Source organism: Triturus cristatus, chromosome 11, assembly GCF_964204655.1.
Source record: "Triturus cristatus chromosome 11, aTriCri1.1, whole genome shotgun sequence".
Taxonomy (NCBI): domain Eukaryota; kingdom Metazoa; phylum Chordata; class Amphibia; order Caudata; family Salamandridae; genus Triturus; species Triturus cristatus.
The window spans coordinates 948,126,460-948,145,703 of NC_140594.1; positions in this window are offsets into that span (position 1 = coordinate 948,126,460).

The following is a 19,244-nucleotide window of genomic DNA, read 5'->3' on the forward strand; positions in this document are numbered from 1 at the left end:
TAAAATGTTGTTAAAAAAAGATAGGAGAGCAGTAGAAAGGATACAAAACTACCAATCAGAGCATTGTGAGACCAAAATGCTCCTGAGTGGGACATACGCATGGATAAGGTGAAAGCTACTGAATCGGGAGGAAGCGGCTGAGTCAAACTCCACTATAGATAGGTAAGGGCGAAAGACAGCTAAAGATGTTTGTAGCTGAGACCTAAAAAACGAATAGTTGGTCACTCACTAGCCTTGACTTGGTGCTCGGTACACCTGATCAACTGAGTTGTTATCAGCATTACTTTAATTTTTGACATGTGCGGGACAGTCGTTGCAGCAATAGGCAATGTGATCTTGAAAGCCAAAAATCAGGACATTCCACAAGCACAGAAGTAGGACAACAATTTTGTGTCAACAAGAGGCACACAAGTGGCAATGCTCACACGAATACAAAACACACACAACAGGTTTTCCAAATCACAATGTATCTCACAATGTGGGTGCGTTAAAGCACTTTTTCGTTTTAAAGAAAAGCCCTGATGGACATTGATTGAGTGAGTGTTATTGTTGTGCATTGTGGCATTCTGAGTTTCAAGCCAACAGCATATACTTGAGTCAGCCTTGGACTGCTCTGCCTAGTTACCCTTAGCGAAAATTCTTAAAAGGTGCACTTGGTCTCCAATTTTAGGGTCTTGGGTGCGGAAGCCCCAGGATACTAGGGGTGAAAGACCTCCATTGACTGACACAATTAGGATTAGTTACTTCCAACTGCCCTGGAACCTCCTAAAACAGACTTCTCATATACAATAGGAAAATATTTTACATTATGAACTCTCCGACAAATACAGGAGGAACGGGTTTTAAATCTGTGAATGCAGTAACAAGGACTACAGGAAAAGACTAGGTATGGGCGGAACATTCGGTTCTGTATGCAGAATTGGACACTGCGTTACTCTTGCAACATGGAGTTCTGACCAAATTAGGCCAGTGGCCGCGTAGCAGTATTTTTTCTCGCATGGGGCTCCAGAACGGTAAGTAGCAAGCACAAGCCAGATTTGGTGTCCCTTAGCACGATTTCCAGTCACTAGGAGGACATCCGGTTATATTTTTCTAGTGCTGGCGGTTGCGACCGGTCACGACCATGCACAGTCAGAAGGCTGCCGCTCAAGTAGAAAATGTTCTCAAGTGGCAGCAAAATATACTCAAGTAGCTCCGCCCTCTGGCACACCGTTTGGCACCGTTCATGCTGATTTGTCAGCACGGTAGGCGTTGCAGGTGCCAAATCACAGCTCGATGTGCAATTTTCACCTGTTGGTGGAACATTCCATGGAGTTTTTATGTAACTCCGCGGAATCCGCCAAGTCAAATTCCGCATGCCCAGTCACCCCTAGAAAAGATCTTATATTGTTGACCCCTTGACAAATCTAATAGGAACAGATTTACATTGTGGTGTCTATCAAAAGCAAAACCCTGTGTCAAATACAATGGGAAGTGTGCTTATTTTGCGAATACGATGACAAGCTCCACAGGAAGGGGCTTTACATTTTGCACTGTATAAGACACATAATACAAAGGGGTTTTCCACTGTAAACTCTGACAAATGCGATAATAAGAGTTTAATCCATTTGTCCCTTTTAACGTATGGTCACTGTAAATGCTTTGTGTGTACAAAAGAGGAAGACTTTACCTTTATATCAATGTATTTTTTGGGTATGTGTAAACTGTTTGAAGGGTCTCTCTAGACAGAAACCATATGGTCATGTTTATGTTAAACTCAATGGAATTTCTTTATTGATTTTCAGATGTGGGGACAAAGGGAGTAGGCCTTTCATTTACTATTGTAATTGACTCAACAGTCTGTAGGCATAACTTTGCTAATTGTGAAAAGCTTTATCGGCCACAAGAGGCCCACATAGAGAAATTACTAGCAAACCTGCCAACTTACAAAATAACTTCACTGTGTGAGGAGGGGACGGGGACGGGGCCTAGTTATGTTATGTTATATTATATGCACTCGTAGTGCGCACAGATACTCCAAGGAGTGTCCCGGCGCGAACCCAACAAGGATAACGCAGCCAAGAAAGGGGACTAAAACAGGAGGATCTTCAGATGCTTTTTAAAAATAACAGGATCTTTAATGCCCCTCAAAGTCAATGGCAGCGAGTTCCAAGCTAGAGCCGCCAGCCGAGAGAAAGAGCAGCCGCCCAGTCTTACACGCTTGAAGCGCGGAATCTCTGCCAAGAGTTGGGAGGACGAGAGAGTGGCGAGAGCTATCTAAGAGGCACGCTGCCTCTCACCAAGCCCTCACCCCCTCCCAAAAAAACAACAAATACAAAGGGTCATCGAAGCTGTCCCTGAAGTCCTGGGGTATTTTCACACTTTTAATGGACATCAGCTGCTTACAGCCTCCGAAAATGAGGTAGAAATCCACTGCATACAGTGGTTTTCAGCTCGTTTTTCCTGTCACCATGTGTTTTCGGCTCCTCACTGGGTGACACAGCCGAAATCATGTGACACATTGTGGCATCGTGTGGATTGGCTTTTAGACTTCGATCCTTTTAGTGTGCGAATTATCACACAGATAACAGGTACAAATTAGAGGTAGCAGCATACATGCCTCCCTGGGGTATGTGAAGTGCACACTTTGATTCTGCAAGTGCCTTTTATGAAGAGTTTTAGTTTGCAATTCCACTTGATGGGGCATGTTTACAATGAAGTGGCAGAGCGTGGCTTTAGCCTCTTTGGCTTAGCGCCACGCTCTGCCACTTCTGAAACGCAGGGCTGAACCATATTTACATCAGTATGGTGCAGCCCTGTGTTTCCCACTGCGCAGGCACTAAACTTACCAGCCTAGCCCCAATGCAAGCACCTGTGCACCATAGTGCATGGGTGCCTGTGTTGAGGGGAAGATTGTTTATGTGCAGGAAGGTGTCCCTTCCTGCACATAAGCAAACTTTAAAGGGTGTTTTGTCACTTCAAGCAACACACATGGAAACAGCAAAAACGAGGGGAAATAAAGCATTTCTCTTCGTTTCGCCTGTTTAAGACAGGTGTTCCCTGGTCTTAACTTTGGGGCTGCCTTCTATTTACGCTGCCCGTGTAAATAGGGGACAGTATCAAAAATCAATGGGTGTTGCGGTGGAACGCCCACCGCAAAACCCACTGCCCTCCCCTTTCACTCTAATTACAGCGTGAAAGGGTGTTTATTTACAAGGCAGCAGTAAGCCACATTAAGTAGCTTAACACCCCTTGTAAATAAGGCGAAGTACATATCCCCACAAGAACGTCAGTAAAAGTGACGTTCCTGTGGTGATAGGGGCTTGTAAATATGCCCCAAAATCTTGTAAATATTCATAATTGGTTGAGCAGCATTTAGTTTTGTGCTGATTACAGTACTTTTCCTTTTCTACGATACACTGGTTGGACATTCATTTATTGTCATTTTTATGCATTTTTCAATTTTGATTTTCTAGCCCACATCAGCAGCCTAAGTCAGCCCCATGCTGCTTAACCTCATAAAGGTTTAAGGGCTAAAAGGGGTACTTGTTCTCCAGTTTGAGTTACTGACATATGGATCCCCCATAAAACCAAAGGAAACAGACCCTCAATTGACATCATTGAAGCTGATTAACCACCAGCTGCCCACGGACATCCAGAGCTCGATTTCACAAATACAATAGGAAAGAATTTTGCATTGAAAACTCTCTAATGCATCAAACAGAACCAGTTTAACTTTGTTAATTCCTTGTCAAACATTAAGGCGGTTTGTATTGTGAACTCTGTGACAAATGTAGAAAAGGATTTAACATTGTGAACACTCTGAAAAAAAAGCAATATGTGGGTATTGTCAACTCTCATAACTACTATAAGAAGGCGTTTTACAATATGATCTATTGACAACTTGAATAAGAAAGGTTTGTGCACTGTGAACTCTGACAAATAGGGCAGGAAGGACTTTTGCATTTTGAACTCAATGACAAAAAACAGGAACGTTTTTACATTGTGAGCTCCCTACCAATAGAATAGTAACAGATATTACATTGTGATCTTTGACAAATGGAACAGGAAGTGGTTTTACATGGCGGATCTGAGAAATACAATAGGAAGGGGGTTTTATAGTGAATGCATGGACCTCTAGAAAGGAACTTTACATTTTTTACTATTTAAAAAATAATAATAATAATAATACAATAAGGACTGAACTCTTTGACAAATGCAATGAGATGGGGTTTAATACACGTGTCCCTTTTCTTTGAATGGCATTGAAAATACTTGACAACTTTAGAGGGCGATTTAAGGTTCATGTCGACCTATACTTTGAGTCTACCTAACATGCATGATGAGTCTGCCTAGGCAGAGACCACATGGTCATGTTTCTTCATTTTCATGCTAAAGTCAAAATGCATGCTTTATCGGATGTTAAACATGATGACAACAGCACTAGCCCTCTCATTGCACATTGTGAAAGACTTGACAAAGCCTGTAGGTTTAACTCTTTTGATTGTGAAATGCCTTATGTTTTCAAGTAGGCCCATACAGAGACATAGCTCGGATTTATGATTAAAGCCTACTGGTTCATAAATTGCACATGGGAAATCTCAAGTAATCAGACCAAAATACAGATCGATGGCTATCTGTCCCATGTGATATTCCTTTAAGATACAAGACTTGCACCCTGGTTAATCTGTGAGGTCTTCATAGGATTTCCATTTTGTAGTTCGATCTGACATCTTGTAAACCTTTGTAATTTTTAATATACTATTCAGTTTTGGTGTAATTGAAAGTATTTTTCCTTTTTAAAGAAAATATAATGGCTGGACATTGACTTTTTGTGAGTAATGTTTGTGGGTTGCTCGTTTCTGAGCTTCTAGCCCACAGCACCTCCCTGAGGAAGTCTTGGACTGCCCTGCGTCAATACCCTGAGAGTCGCGTTTTTCTTTGTGAACTCTTAGATAAATTCAAAAGATAAGGGTCTCACATTGAGAAATCAGTGACAACTACAGTAGGGAGAACTTCACGTTGTCAACTCCTTAACGAACTCCGTAGGGCTGGGATATACATAGGCCGTAGTAGACGATCTGATACCGATCTTTAGTTCAGGTGATGCTAGTGCAGGTGGTGCTAGTTCTCCATTTTATTGTACTCATTGGCAATTTTAAATTTAATATTTTATAATTAGTTGTGTGTGAATTACCATACTTTTGATTTTAAAAGTAAAATCACCGGTCATTCATTTATTATAGCGTTATAGCCCGCCGTAGCGGGCTATACCAGCTATTAAAGGGCCGCTGCAGCGTTAAAGGCCCGAGCCGAAGGTGAGGGACTTTAACAAAGCAGCGGGTCTTTAATAGCCGGTATAGCCCTGCTACGAAGGGCTATAAGGCTATTAGAACATTCTGCCACTAGAGGGCAGAATGTTCTAAAAAATAATACAAAGCCCTCAGGGAGTGCGAGAGGATTCAGATCCCCTCAGGCTCCCTGAAGCCTTTGTTCACAGCCACAGAAGTGAACAAAGACAATCATTGGAATGTTGGAGCTCTGGGCTTATATCAGCCATTATAAGCCCGGAGCACTCCATTGTTTTCAATGGAGCTTCCAACATTCTAATGTTCTAATAAGACTTATTGTGCAGTTTATGGAGTCCTTTAAAATGTTTTTAATTCTTTTAGTTGCTTTAATTTATTCTTTTGGCTCCACTTTTTTTTTTAACTACGCTGTTGATAATAATTTCCAGGTACAACACAGTGGAAGTTACTCTGAACTCCCCCTTAAACTTCATGAACCACTTGCTGCAGACACATGGTCGCAGAGCAATAACATTTTGCAGTTGAATACAGATAAAACAAAAGTATTGGTTCTAGTGAATCATTGTTGGACCTTGACCTCTTTTTAGAGGTCACTGGCTTTTGATCCAACACCACTGCCTACTACTACGACCACAAATATTGGTTTTCCCTTCAAAGCTGACCTTGCCTTCTACCCTCCCATCATCAAGATTGCTGGTACATGTCACTCCCTTTTGAAGAGCCTGAAGACAATTCACCCTTGCCTCAAAGTTGAAGGGAGAAGGTTGGTGATCCAAGCAGCTAACACATCCTGTTTGGATTATTGTTTGGATTATAGGAATGCAGACTTGCTTGGTTAACATAAACATCTTATCTGTTGTCTTCAAATTGTGCAAATGCAGCTGCCACATCTGTTACTTAATTTACTTCAGTGTGCTTCTGCTAAACCCCAGTTGGATTTCCTCCACAGGTTCCCAGTGAATAAAGGGATTCTTTTTAACACACTATGCATCCTGCCAAAGGCACTTGCCGGCTTTTAACCTGAGCATATGAAAAAGCAATGGAGGAAATCCTCAATCTAATCTCAGCCACTGGTAATTACTCAGGCTGCATCCCAGCCCATTGCTATTTTGCAAATCATCATCATTATTAGTTTATTTCAGATCGCAAGGACCCATCAAACCAAAATAAAACAACAATACTTCTCAGAAACATATAATCACAAAAATTAAGACACTATTAAAAGACAGAGATGATAAAACTAATAAAATAAATTTTAGAAGAGAAGCATATGAATATTACTTAATACATATTTTACTAAAATATCACATTAACATCTTATCAAAACAAAAAGTGCTGGTGCTTACTGGAGTTAATTAGCATCTCCTTATATAGTGTTCCATAATTCTCTGATGACCATAACCTTTGTCATATGGGCCTCTCATCACTGGAACATGCCTACGTCTACTAGCTCTCCTCTTAGAAGTTCCCTTCGAAGCCATATCAGCTGTGCTGCACAAAGATATCTGGATACTGCAATCACAACAATTTCTCTAGTATCTGAGCGCAAAGCTCTAAGTGTAGTGGAGTACTGTCTAAAGCCCAATAGCTTGCATACTGGCTTAAGCCATTTCCCCCTTGGACAGGAATATGCGACACAGAAAAAGGCAAAATGATGTAAAGTTTCCTTTTCCTGATTGCATGAAGGACATCTTTCATTATAAACTTCACCGCATGCCCAGTTTGCTGTACAGCTGTTAACCAGTAGTACACCCTCTCTCCACTTCAAAGAAGTTGTTTTTTATGACCCCCGGGATGGCATCAAGAAATAGCTCATTTGGGGGGGCAGGCTTAAAGTCTAAAAATGTGTTAATAAAACTTACAGACTTGATACTCTTCATCTCTCTCTCCCAGAGATAGTCCCTGCAACGCTCCTTTATCATTGGCCGTGAGACTTTCTTGCACAGATCCAGGTTTTCCCACAAATTTGGTAGGCCTATCTCCTGCAACATTGTTCTAATGAAAGCAAGCCATGATATCTTCTTCCACCCCTTTTGGGAGAGGAGTGACTTAATCAACTGCCTATAAGTTTCCAGCTCCTCATTTAGCCTCAGCCTACGCCAATAAAGCAGTGGCCTAGACAGCAAGGCAGAGCTAATCGGAAAAATGCTCATATCAAGGAGCTGGGGAAGATGAGAGGCACTCTGCGGGAGATTGGAGATGTTTCGAATAAACATATTTGCGGCTTTAGTGAGAGGTTTGATTGTCATGTGCCCCCAAATTTCTGAGCTTTCACTTTTATGTTATAAATCTCCATTGCTGGTGTTAAGGGACCGCTCTGGTCCTTCTTCAGCAACTTGTCCACAGCGCCAGCCTCCTGCTGGGATTTCAAAGTTCTCCTATGGATCTCTGCAACCCAACTGAATGCATTTGTTATGCAGACACCTGGATTGACAAAGTCCTCAACTTGTTCGAGTGGAGCTTTTTTAGCCATAATATTCACCCTCCTCTTTCTATATGGGTTAAGGATCATACATTTCGTCTTGGTAACGTTCAATTCCCGCCCCAGGTCTTGACCTGTAAGCATCCATGGGTCAATGTGCCCCAAAAGAGTTTGTTGTCTTCCTCCCTAGCTGCCTCGACAGAGTCTTCTAGACCTCCAATTCCCATGATCTTTGTGCTGCCGACAAGGTATCTTTGTAACACTTCCTAGCGGCGGATATTTGCACTCGAATACCAGCCTTTAGTGCCCTATTGAGGTGTACTCTGGCTGCCCCGCACTGGCTATTAAACCATGAGCTGCTTAATGGCGGCTTGCTTACCTTACCTGGCTCTTTAGTTAATAATGCATGTAGGTCTTTATAAAACTGATCGTGGATGTTATTTACAAATATTTCAAGGCCGTTAGGGGAGGCACCATTTTGGATTCTATCAAGGGTATTAGCAACCAACTCAAAGATTTTTGCTAAGACACTGTTGTCCTGTACCACATGGGACCATTTAAGGACATGTCTGTTATCAGAGAGTACAAAAAAGGGGGAGCAGCGCACTCCTGTTGGCTTACTTATCAATTATCTTTTAGTAAATGATATAGTTGCTGCAGCGTTATGCTCGCTGTCTATCGAGCATATGAAAGACTGAAGAAAGAAGACAAGCAACTAATGGTTGACACTGCGCACTGTGCTAAGGGTAACGAAGTCCCAAAAGGTTAGTCACATTGGCAAAACAATCATCGGATACAAAATGTTGTATTCATAGAAACATATATTTACCTCATATATGCAATGAAACAATATCACATTTTATCAACATATAGAATGGAAATCCACACTTAATGGTGGTCATCCACCTGAAACAATTCTGATATGAAATCTAGTACATTATACATTTGAGTGGTCACTATGTGGTAAATATTTCATTACCGGTACTATTTTTTATGCGGTAAAGTCTATGAGGAATAACTCAGTAAATATAAGAGGCAGAATCCGTGGTATTAGAGGTTTAAAAAGGCTTTATTCCTATACAAAGGAATGTAATTCGAATTACAGGCTTCTATTCCATCACCACGAAAGTTCAGGAAGGAAGGGCATACATTATTGACAGGTAATCATTTTTATAAGAATTACATTATAGTGTAACAGATGCAGGAGGCGTAACAGCTGATAAGAGAGATACAATATGCATACGTAACCAAAAAAGGCGTAAACATGGGTGTAACTAAAATACGTCATTAAACATGATGTCACAAATGGGTGGATCCATAAGAGAATCCTGCAATGTCAGCAGAAATATTTGGCAGAGATGCGTGCGCAGCCGCATGACGTGTGATTGACGTGCAACTAGAGGATGAAGGGGACTTGACATTTAGCTCTACATGTGGAGACAGAAGTCTGGGGGTTATGCCAACCTAATCCCAAATCATATCTAATATCCTATGTTTAAAGAACTGTGTTATCCAAAAGGAAAGGTCTCTTCGGACGGAATCTATTCTATACTGACTGTTAGTGCGTGTACGGGCGTCTAAGTGTCTACATGAGATGCGAGGGGGCAGGAATCTTCCATGGTAACGGGGCTATGAATTACTTGCACGAGGACAGTGAGGCCTGGCCCTTTGCACGGTAGCTAGAGGAATGTTTACCTAAACTACTAGACAGGAATGCATCGGATGAGGAGCGAAGCAGATAATCTTGAAGGCGAAATACAGTTTTTGGCAGGCAACTGGCTGGATCAGGCACCGTTAGCCGCGCAGGGAGTAGGACAAAGTTCATGGATTCAGATGCAGGCTCAGACTGGAGCTTTCAGAGGCAGAAGGCAGGAAAAGGCTTGATGACGGAATTCAGGGCCTACTCGCCTGAATCTGTAAAATGTGGAAAGTGAACCACATAAAGTCGGTGGCCTTTCATACTTAGGAATGGAGTATCTGACCCATTCATGGCGGATCTGAAAGAGGACATGTTAACGGTGGACGCACATGTATTTGCGTCTTCAAAACTGGAACTGGAGGGAACATACATGTACTTATAGCATGCACATGGAGCCGTTGGGGTCTACGATAGGGGACATAACTGATCACAAAATTCATATTTCCTCAACATGATGGTATATTGGTGAGCCCAATGCATTTCGGGACTATGTTGTCCCTTCATCAGGGGCGATCTGTGAAAGAGAATACATAAATATCACAATCGATGATAAACGCTAAGGTTTACATTCAAGAATGCTCCATGGTAAAAACAACTTAAGTCATATGGTGGTTAACAATGCATTTAACCCAGATAAATGACGAAGAGACCTAGTTGATCATGCTAAACACGAGTAATGTGAAATATAGAAAAAAGGTTAAGCAATTATATCCCCCAGAGGAGTGGTTACACCAAGACGGTGTTGGTGAATCAGGTAGAAACAGTTGGAAGTGGTGTGTAGAAAAAGAGGGGGAATCGAAAAAGTGGTGGCTGGAAATAGCCTCACCTCAAGTATTGTGTGTTGATCTCCAAGAATGAGTGAAGGTAATCGTGAAACTGGACTGCGACGTTATAAACTGAAAGGCAAGGGAATGAGGCATGAAACCAAAAATAGGCAACAGAACAAAGTGATGAAGAAGAGGACTAGTCCCTACTTACCAACTAGGTAATGTAGACGGATGCTAAGAAATGGGCTGAAAGAAATGAATGGAAATCTCATATAAAAAAAGATCTGAGAAGAAACGGTAGAATAAAGCGCTACTAATACAGAACCTGCAAATAGACAAAATACTTACTTAAAAAGAAAAAGGGAAGATGGCGTAACGGAGCCTAGGTGTTTTTCAAAGAGTCACGTAGTGGGAACACGATGATCTGGTACAAACCAGACCTCAATAATTGACGCTGAAACAGAAGCTTTAATGCTGGTGCTGGGGCAAGCGCTGAAAAAAATAATAATAAGAGTAACGTTAACTAGTAGCCTACGGACGTGGCGGGGGAGTAAAGCAATGCTGGTATAAAACTACGAGGGGGCAGGTTACTTACTGGAGAAAGCCGGTGGCGTGGCAAAGACCGGAAAGTCACGTAGCGTCCCGTTGCTAAAGCAAGATGATCTGGTGCAAATAACGCGCCATTAAGTAACACGAGAACGGTAGTTCTAAAGCGGAAGTGCTAATAGCGGATGTGATTTGTCGGAAAAATCATGAAATGAGAAAGAGGACTGGTTCTGAACGCCATGTTAAGTCGGTGTTTTAAAAAAACGAGAAAAACCTCGGGAATGGGGAATGACTGCATAGATATCATGAATAATCAAAAAGGAGCCATATGAAACCAGTGTATCACGTATTGGTATGAGATAAACGAATACAGAACTGAAAGATGATAATGTAGAGAGAGGTGGGTATCTGTATACGTATATGGTATATGAACTAAGGAATACAAAGAAAATGACATGAGGTCTAAGATTAAACATTCGAGAGTGAAAAAAATATTTTGTAAACGGGGATAAACAAACTTACTCAACCATGGTCAAGTGATGTATGGAAAATGACAAAGAGCGGAATGGTGCGAGACCATGTGGTGAGAGTGTTAGAAAAGAGAATGAAAGTAAATCTCAAGGTGATAGAAACAGGTCAAGGCAAGAAGGAAAAAATGTTTACAAAAAACATGATAAATCTAATCGGTCATTGAGCCCACAAGGGGCTAGGGTTTGCAATTTCTGAATCCAGAAAATCTCCCTACGTAAGAGTAGATTGGTTATGTCAACGCCTGGTCTGACACCAATGGTTTCAATAATTTGAAAACGGAGTTGGGACATTGTGTGTTGGGCTTCTGACCAATGCATGGCGAGACTTGAAGTACTGTTTTTGTTTCTGATCCTGGATTTGTGCTCTGTAATGCGAGTTTTTATTTTCCGTTCGGTTTTGCCTACATAGGCCTTGCCACAAGGGCATTTGATACAGTAGATGGCATGTGAGGTGTTACAATCACTATTGTGTTTCAAAGCAATTTTAGAACCCGATGTGGGATGAGTGAGGATGTTTCCTGTTATTACATTGTTACAGTGTATGCATGCATGACATTTGCGAGTTCCATGGTAAAAGTTAGGTTTCTCAATGGTGCTGGTGGGTTTTAGAAGGTCTCGTAGATTTTTACCTCTGGTATATGCAAACATGGGTTTCTCCTTGAAGAGGTTTTGAAAATCTTGTTCCTGTTGAAGAAGTTCCCACCGTGAGTGAATGATGTTCTTAATTTTGGTCGATGAAGTGGAAAAACTACTGACAAATACCAGTCTTTTAGAGGGAGTGCGTAATTGCTGTTTCAATAGGTCATCACGCGATGTGGCCAAGGCTCTTGTTAGACAGTTGTTTAACACCTCCTGTGGATACCCTCTCGATGCAAAACGTTTAGAAGTTTCTAGTAGTTGGAATGTGCTGTTCACAGGGTCAGAGTAAATTCTACGTATTCGTGTGAACTGAGAGAGTGGCAGATTCGTGATGAGATGACGTGGATGAAAACTTGAAAAAGTGAGAAGACTATTGCGGTCTGTAGGTTTATGAAAAACAGTAGTATGGAATTGGTTCAAAGATGTTTTGGTAACTTGTACATCCAGATAATGAATGGAATCCTTGTGAATAGTGTATGTGAGTTGAATGTGAGTGTTGGTCCTGTTTAAAGTCTCAATCATAGAGGTGAAAGACTGGACTGAGTCATTCCAAATCAAGAAGATGTCGTCTATATAGCGATAATATAAACTTATTTTCGACCACCAATCAATGTTTGAGATGATGTTGTCTTGTTCATATTGTGCCATGTAGATGTTCGCATAGGCAGGTGCTCCCGAAAAGCCCATGGAAGTCCCATTCAGTTGTGCATAAAATTGCTGTTGGTACTGAAAGTAGCTATTATGCAGGCAAAACTTCAAAAGCTGGAGAATAAAGATTTTCTCAATGTCAATGTCATCCATTTTAAGTAAGGCCCATTCTACTGCCTCAAGTCCTGCAGCATGTGGGATCGAAGTGTAGAGGGCTGTTACATCAATAGTGCACAGAAAGATAGAGTCTTGAGGATCAATGGTAATCTGTTGGAGAACTTGGAGAAAGTGAGTGGTATCTTTGAGATAAGTCGTCCATGTTTGTACAAATTTTTGGAGGTAATAGTCCAAGAATTTTCCAATGGGGTCAAAGATGGACTTGCAACCAGATACAATTGGGCGGAACGGAGGATCATTGGGGTCCTTATGAATTTTTGGGATCATGTACAAATGGGGACGTTGTGGATTGGATGACAATAGAAAAAGCCGTGTGGCGTTGTCAATCCATTCATGGTCAAGTGCCGTGTTGAGAATTGAGCTGAGCAAATCAAATAGTTGTGCTGTAGGGTCACATGGTAATGGCAAATAGGTATTGGTATCAGAAACGTGTGCCAGTACCTTAGAATGGTAATATTCAGAATCCATCACCACTATGGCACCTCATTTGTCTGCCGGTTGAATTGTGATCAAAGGATTGTTGGACAATTTCTGTAAGACATGACGTTCGTATTTAGATGTGTTGCTGTGATGTTTAGGTCTATAGTTCAGCCTTTCCAAGTCTTTGTTAACCAGTGTTTCAAAACTGTCCAAAGTTTTGTGCGATGAGGGCGGCATGAAAGTGCTCTTAGGTTTAAATTGGTATTGGGTAGATGTACTGTCTTGTGGGGTATTTATTGCAACATTGTTGAAGAAATGATTTAGACGGATGGTGCGCATGAATTTAAAAAATTCCCCTTGAGTTTGAAGATGGTTGGAATGAGAAGTTGGTACAAAAGATAATCCACGTCCCAAAAGGGACTTTTCTTGGTCATTAAGAGAATATGATGATATGTTGATCACTAATTCACCGTTTTCCCGCTTCGTAAGGCTTTTCCGCTGCCTTCCTTTCCCTCTCCTGGTTTTTCGTGTGTGGTTGATTTGGACGTCTGTCTTTGGGGAGGTGGGCGCCCCTGATCTGTGGCCTGTGATAAAAAAGGAGGCGTAGATGCACTTGTGGAAGCAGACGTGGTATCGGTTGATGCACCAACCCCTGAGGAGGTAGAGCCAGTTTGTTGGGCAAGATTTACGGTGGAGGCCGGTGTACGGCTAGTGGTTGTGTCTCTTTCTGACGCCAAACTTTCATCAGAGGATGCGGGTGTTTTCTTGTTGTCGAATCTTTTGCGAGTATATATCTCTGCCCACGTATAAACCTCATTCAGTTTATAGTCAATGGTGTCACGTCTGTATTTTCGTAGCTTGCCTTCTTGTAGCTCCCTTTCATAACCATCCAATTTTTGGTTAAGAACTTCCAAGTGTAACTTCCAGGAATCTGCTTCCATACGTAGTTGTAACTCGTTTTTTAGGGCATAAATTTCATCTTCTAAATCTTTGATGGTTTTTGATAATTCCTCAATGATTAGGAGGATAAGGTCTAGTGAACATTTATTAAGGATGGAGTACCATTTGTCCATGAACACAGTGTTAAGGTGAAAACGGAATAGCATTGGTTTGATGGCCAGGCGTAATCCTCTCGGAATTCTTTTTGCTTTGTGATATTGCACAAGGGTGGAGGCATGTAGTCTCTGATTAAGTTGTCTCCTTGTGATGAATTCAAGCTGACGGAGTTGTTGAGTGATAGATCCACCATGGGTGTCGGTGGTTTTGACTTCTTGAATGAGTGAATATATTTCAGAAGCTTCATCTGAGGTGTAAGCTTTCGTATTAGCTCTATTGTCCGTGATGTTTGTAATAGCATCAAATGACATAATTCTCGAGTGGGTGCTGCTGCTGGGACAGAAAAATACAAGTACAAAAAAGGGGGAGCAGCGCACTCCTGTTGGCTTACTTATCAATTATCTTTTAGTAAATGATATAGGTGCTGCAGCGTTATGCTCGCTGTCTATCGAGCATATGAAAGACTGAAGAAAGAAGACAACCAACTAATGGTTGACACTGCGCACTGTGCTAAGGGTAACGAAGTCCCAAAAGGTTAGTCACATTGGCAAAACAATCATCGGATACAAAATGTTGTATTCATAGAAACATATATTTACCTCATATATGCAATGAAACAATATCACATTTTATCAACATATAGAATGGAAATCCACACTTAATGGTGGTCATCCACCTGAAACAATTCTGATATGAAATCTAGTACATTATACATTTGAGTGGTCACATGATGGTATATTGGTGAGCCCAATGCATTTCGGGACTATGTTGTCCCTTCATCAGGGGCGATCTGTGAAAGAGAATACATAAATATCACAATCGATGATAAACGCAAAGGTTTACATTCAAGAATGCTCCATGGTAAAAACAACTTAAGTCATATGGTGGTTAACAATGCATTTAACCCAGATAAATGACGAAGAGACCTAGTTGATCATGCTAAACACGAGTAATGTGAAATATAGAAAAAAGGTTAAGCAATTATATCACCCAGAGGAGTGGTTACACCAAGACGGTGTTGGTGAATCAGGTAGAAACAGTTGGAAGTGGTGTGTAGAAAAAGAGGGGGAATCGAAAAAGTGGTGGCTGGAAATAGCCTCACCTCAAGTATTGTGTGTTGATCTCAAAGAATGAGTGAAGGTAATCGTGAAACTGGACTGCGACGTTATAAACTGAAAGGCAAGGGAATGAGGCATGAAACCAAAAATAGGCAACAGAACAAAGTGATGAAGAAGAGGACTAGTCCCTACTTACCAACTAGGTAATGTAGACGGATGCTAAGAAATGGGCTGATAGAAATGAATGGAAATCTCATATAAAAAAAGATCTGAGAAGAAACGGTAGAATAAAGCGCTACTAATACAGAACCTGCAAATAGACAAAATACTCACTTAAAAAGAAAAAGGGAAGATGGCGTAACGGATCCTAGGTGTTTTTCAAAGAGTTACGTAGTGGGAACACGATGATCTGGTACGAACCAGACCTCAATAATTGACGCTGAAACAGAAGCTTTAATGCTGGTGCTGGGGCAAGCGCTGAAAAAAATAATAATAAGAGTAACGTTAACTAGTAGCCTACGGACGTGGCGGGGGAGTAAAGCAATGCTGGTATAAAACTACGAGGGGGCAGGTTACTTACTGGAGAAAGCCGGTGGCGTGGCAAAGACCGGAAAGTCACGTAGCGTCCCGTTGCTAAAGCAAGATGATATGGTGCAAATAACGCGCCATTAAGTAACACGAGAACGGTAGTTCTAAAGCGGAAGTGCTAATAGTGGATGTGATTTGTCGGAAAAATCATGAAATGAGAAAGAGGACTGGTTCTGAACGCCATGTTAAGTCGGTGTTTTAAAAAAACGAGAAAAACGTCGGGAATGGGGAATGACTGCATAGATATCATGAATAATCAAAAAGGAGCCATATGAAACCAGTGTATCACGTATTGGTATGAGATAAACGAATACAGAACTGAAAGATGATAATGTAGAGAGAGGTGGGTATCTGTATACGTATATGGTATATGAACTAAGGAATACAAAGAAAATGACATGAGGTCTAAGATTAAACATTCGAGAGTGAAAAAAATATTTTGTAAACGGGGATAAACGAACTTACTCAACCATGGTCAAGTGATGTATGGAAAATGACAAAGAGCGGAATGGCGCGAGACCATGTGGTGAGAGTGTTAGAAAAGAGAATGAAAGTAAATCTCAAGGTGATAGAAACAGGTCAAGGCAAGAAGGAAAAAATGTTTACAAAAAACATGATAAATCTAATCGGTCATTGAGCCCACAAGGGGCTAGGGTTTGCAATTTCTGAATCCAGAAAATCTCCCTACGTAAGATTAGATTGGTTATGTCAACGCCTGGTCTGACACCAATGGTTTCAATAATTTGAAAACGGAGTTGGGACATTGTGTGTTGGGCTTCTGACCAATGCATGGCGAGACTTGAAGTACTGTTTTTGTTTCTGATCCTGGATTTGTGCTCTGTAATGCGAGTTTTTATTTTCCGTTCGGTTTTGCCTACATAGGCCTTGCCACAAGGGCATTTGATACAGTAGATGGCATGTGAGGTGTTACAATCACTATTGTGTTTCAAAGCAATTTTAGAACCCGATGTGGGATGAGTGAGGATGTTTCCTGTTATTACATTGTTACAGTGTATGCATGCATGACATTTGCGAGTTCCATGGTAAAAGTTAGGTTTCTCAATGGTGCTGGTGGGTTTTAGAAGGTCTCGTAGATTTTTACCTCTGGTATATGCAAACATGGGTTTCTCCTTGAAGAGGTTTTGAAAATCTTGTTCCTGTTGAAGAAGTTCCCACCGTGAGTGAATGATGTTCTTAATTTTGGTCGATGAAGTGGAAAAACTACTGACAAATACCAGTCTTTTAGAGGGAGTGCGTAATTGCTGTTTCAATAGGTCATCACGCGATGTGGCCAAGGCTCTTGTTAGACAGTTGTTTAACACCTCCTGTGGATACCCTCTCGATGCAAAACGTTTAGAAGTTTCTAGTAGTTGGAATGTGCTGTTCACAGGGTCAGAGTAAATTCTACGTATTCGTGTGAACTGAGAGAGTGGCAGATTCGTGATGAGATGACGTGGATGAAAACTTGAAAAAGTGAGAAGACTATTGCGGTCTGTAGGTTTATGAAAAACAGTAGTATGGAATTGGTTCAAAGATGTTTTGGTAACTTGTACATCCAGATAATGAATGGAATCCTTGTGAATAGTGTATGTGAGTTGAATGTGAGTGTTGGTCCTGTTTAAAGTCTCAATCATAGAGGTGAAAGACTGGACTGAGTCATTCCAAATCAAGAAGATGTCGTCTATATAGCGATAATATAAACTTATTTTCGACCACCAATCAATGTTTGAGATGATGTTGTCTTGTTCATATTGTGCCATGTAGATGTTCGCATAGGCAGGTGCTCCCGAAAAGCCCATGGAAGTCCCATTCAGTTGTGCATAAAATTGCTGTTGGTACTGAAAGTAGCTATTATGCAGGCAAAACTTCAAAAGCTGGAGAATAAAGATTTTCTCAATGTCAATGTCATCCATTTTAAGTAAGGCCCATTCTACTGCCTCAAGTCCTGCAGCATGTGGGATCGAAGTGTAGAGGGCTGTTACATCAATAGTGCACAGAAAGATAGAGTCTTGAGGATCAATGGTAATCTGTTGGAGAACTTGGAGAAAGTGAGTGGTATCTTTGAGATAAGTCGTCCATGTTTGTACAAATTTTTGGAGGTAATAGTCCAAGAATTTTCCAATGGGGTCAAAGATGGACTTGCAACCAGATACAATTGGGCGGAACGGAGGATCATTGGGGTCCTTATGAATTTTTGGGATCATGTACAAATGGGGACGTTGTGGATTGGATGACAATAGAAAAAGCCGTGTGGCGTTGTCAATCCATTCATGGTCAAGTGCCGTGTTGAGAATTGAGCTGAGCAAATCAAATAGTTGTGCTGTAGGGTCACATGGTAATGGCAAATAGGTATTGGTATCAGAAACGTGTGCCAGTACCTTAGAATGGTAATATTCAGAATCCATCACCACTATGGCACCTCCTTTGTCTGCCGGTTGAATTGTGATCAAAGGATTGTTGGACAATTTCTGTAAGACATGACGTTCGTATTTAGATGTGTTGCTGTGATGTTTAGGTCTATAGTTCAGCCTTTCCAAGTCTTTGTTATCAGAGAGGCCAAGTTTACCTGTCACTTTGGAAATAGGGTGGGGATGATTTTGAAATGCCATACTACTGATTTTTGGATTAAGCGCATTTTGATTGCCATTGTGCGTATCATGCCACCTCAGAATGAACCTTGCCATATGCAAATCAGCCTTTAACTTTCTCCTATGAGAACAGTCCAGCCCGAGCTGCCAGTTGGCAGATGACCTGGGACGTGGCCCGAGTAATCACCATTGGCTGAGATTAATTGAAGCATTCTTTCCATCACTCTTTTGTATACTTGTGTATACTTTTGGCCTGAGGATCTCAGCGTTCCACTTCAGCCCTATGTGCTCTCTTGCATCATTTGTTCCTCTTCTTGTGCACTCTTGTTTGTGCCCTGTTTCAACACACCAGAGCAGTCAGACACTCTTTGATGGGTCTCAGTCGAATTCCCACTACACTGAGGTAAAAGTCTACACCAAAGTGAGTGCAAGGTAAGTTGTATGCTTGTGAGAGTGCCGGGTGCATCCTATTGAATCAAGGTCTATCGCTGTTGCCTATGTTTGATTAAATTGCAGCCCTTTCCATCTAAGGGTGAAGGCAATAGCTGCAAATAAACAAGCATTGGCATAGCCAATAGGTCTCACCTTTGGGACCTTATAAGTGTTTAGCCATGCAACAGTTGCATAACTAAATACTTATAAGGTCCCAAAAGCGACACCCATCGGCTATGCCAAGCGGCCGTGGGGCGCGAAAGTGAAAGTAATCGCGGTAAAAGCGGCGCGCGCGCCCACGCACATGCACTGTAGCTCTAGGCTGACCTGGTAGCATTTTTTGGAGCCCTCTCAATAAGTCTCACCAGACCAGCGCATGCGCAGGG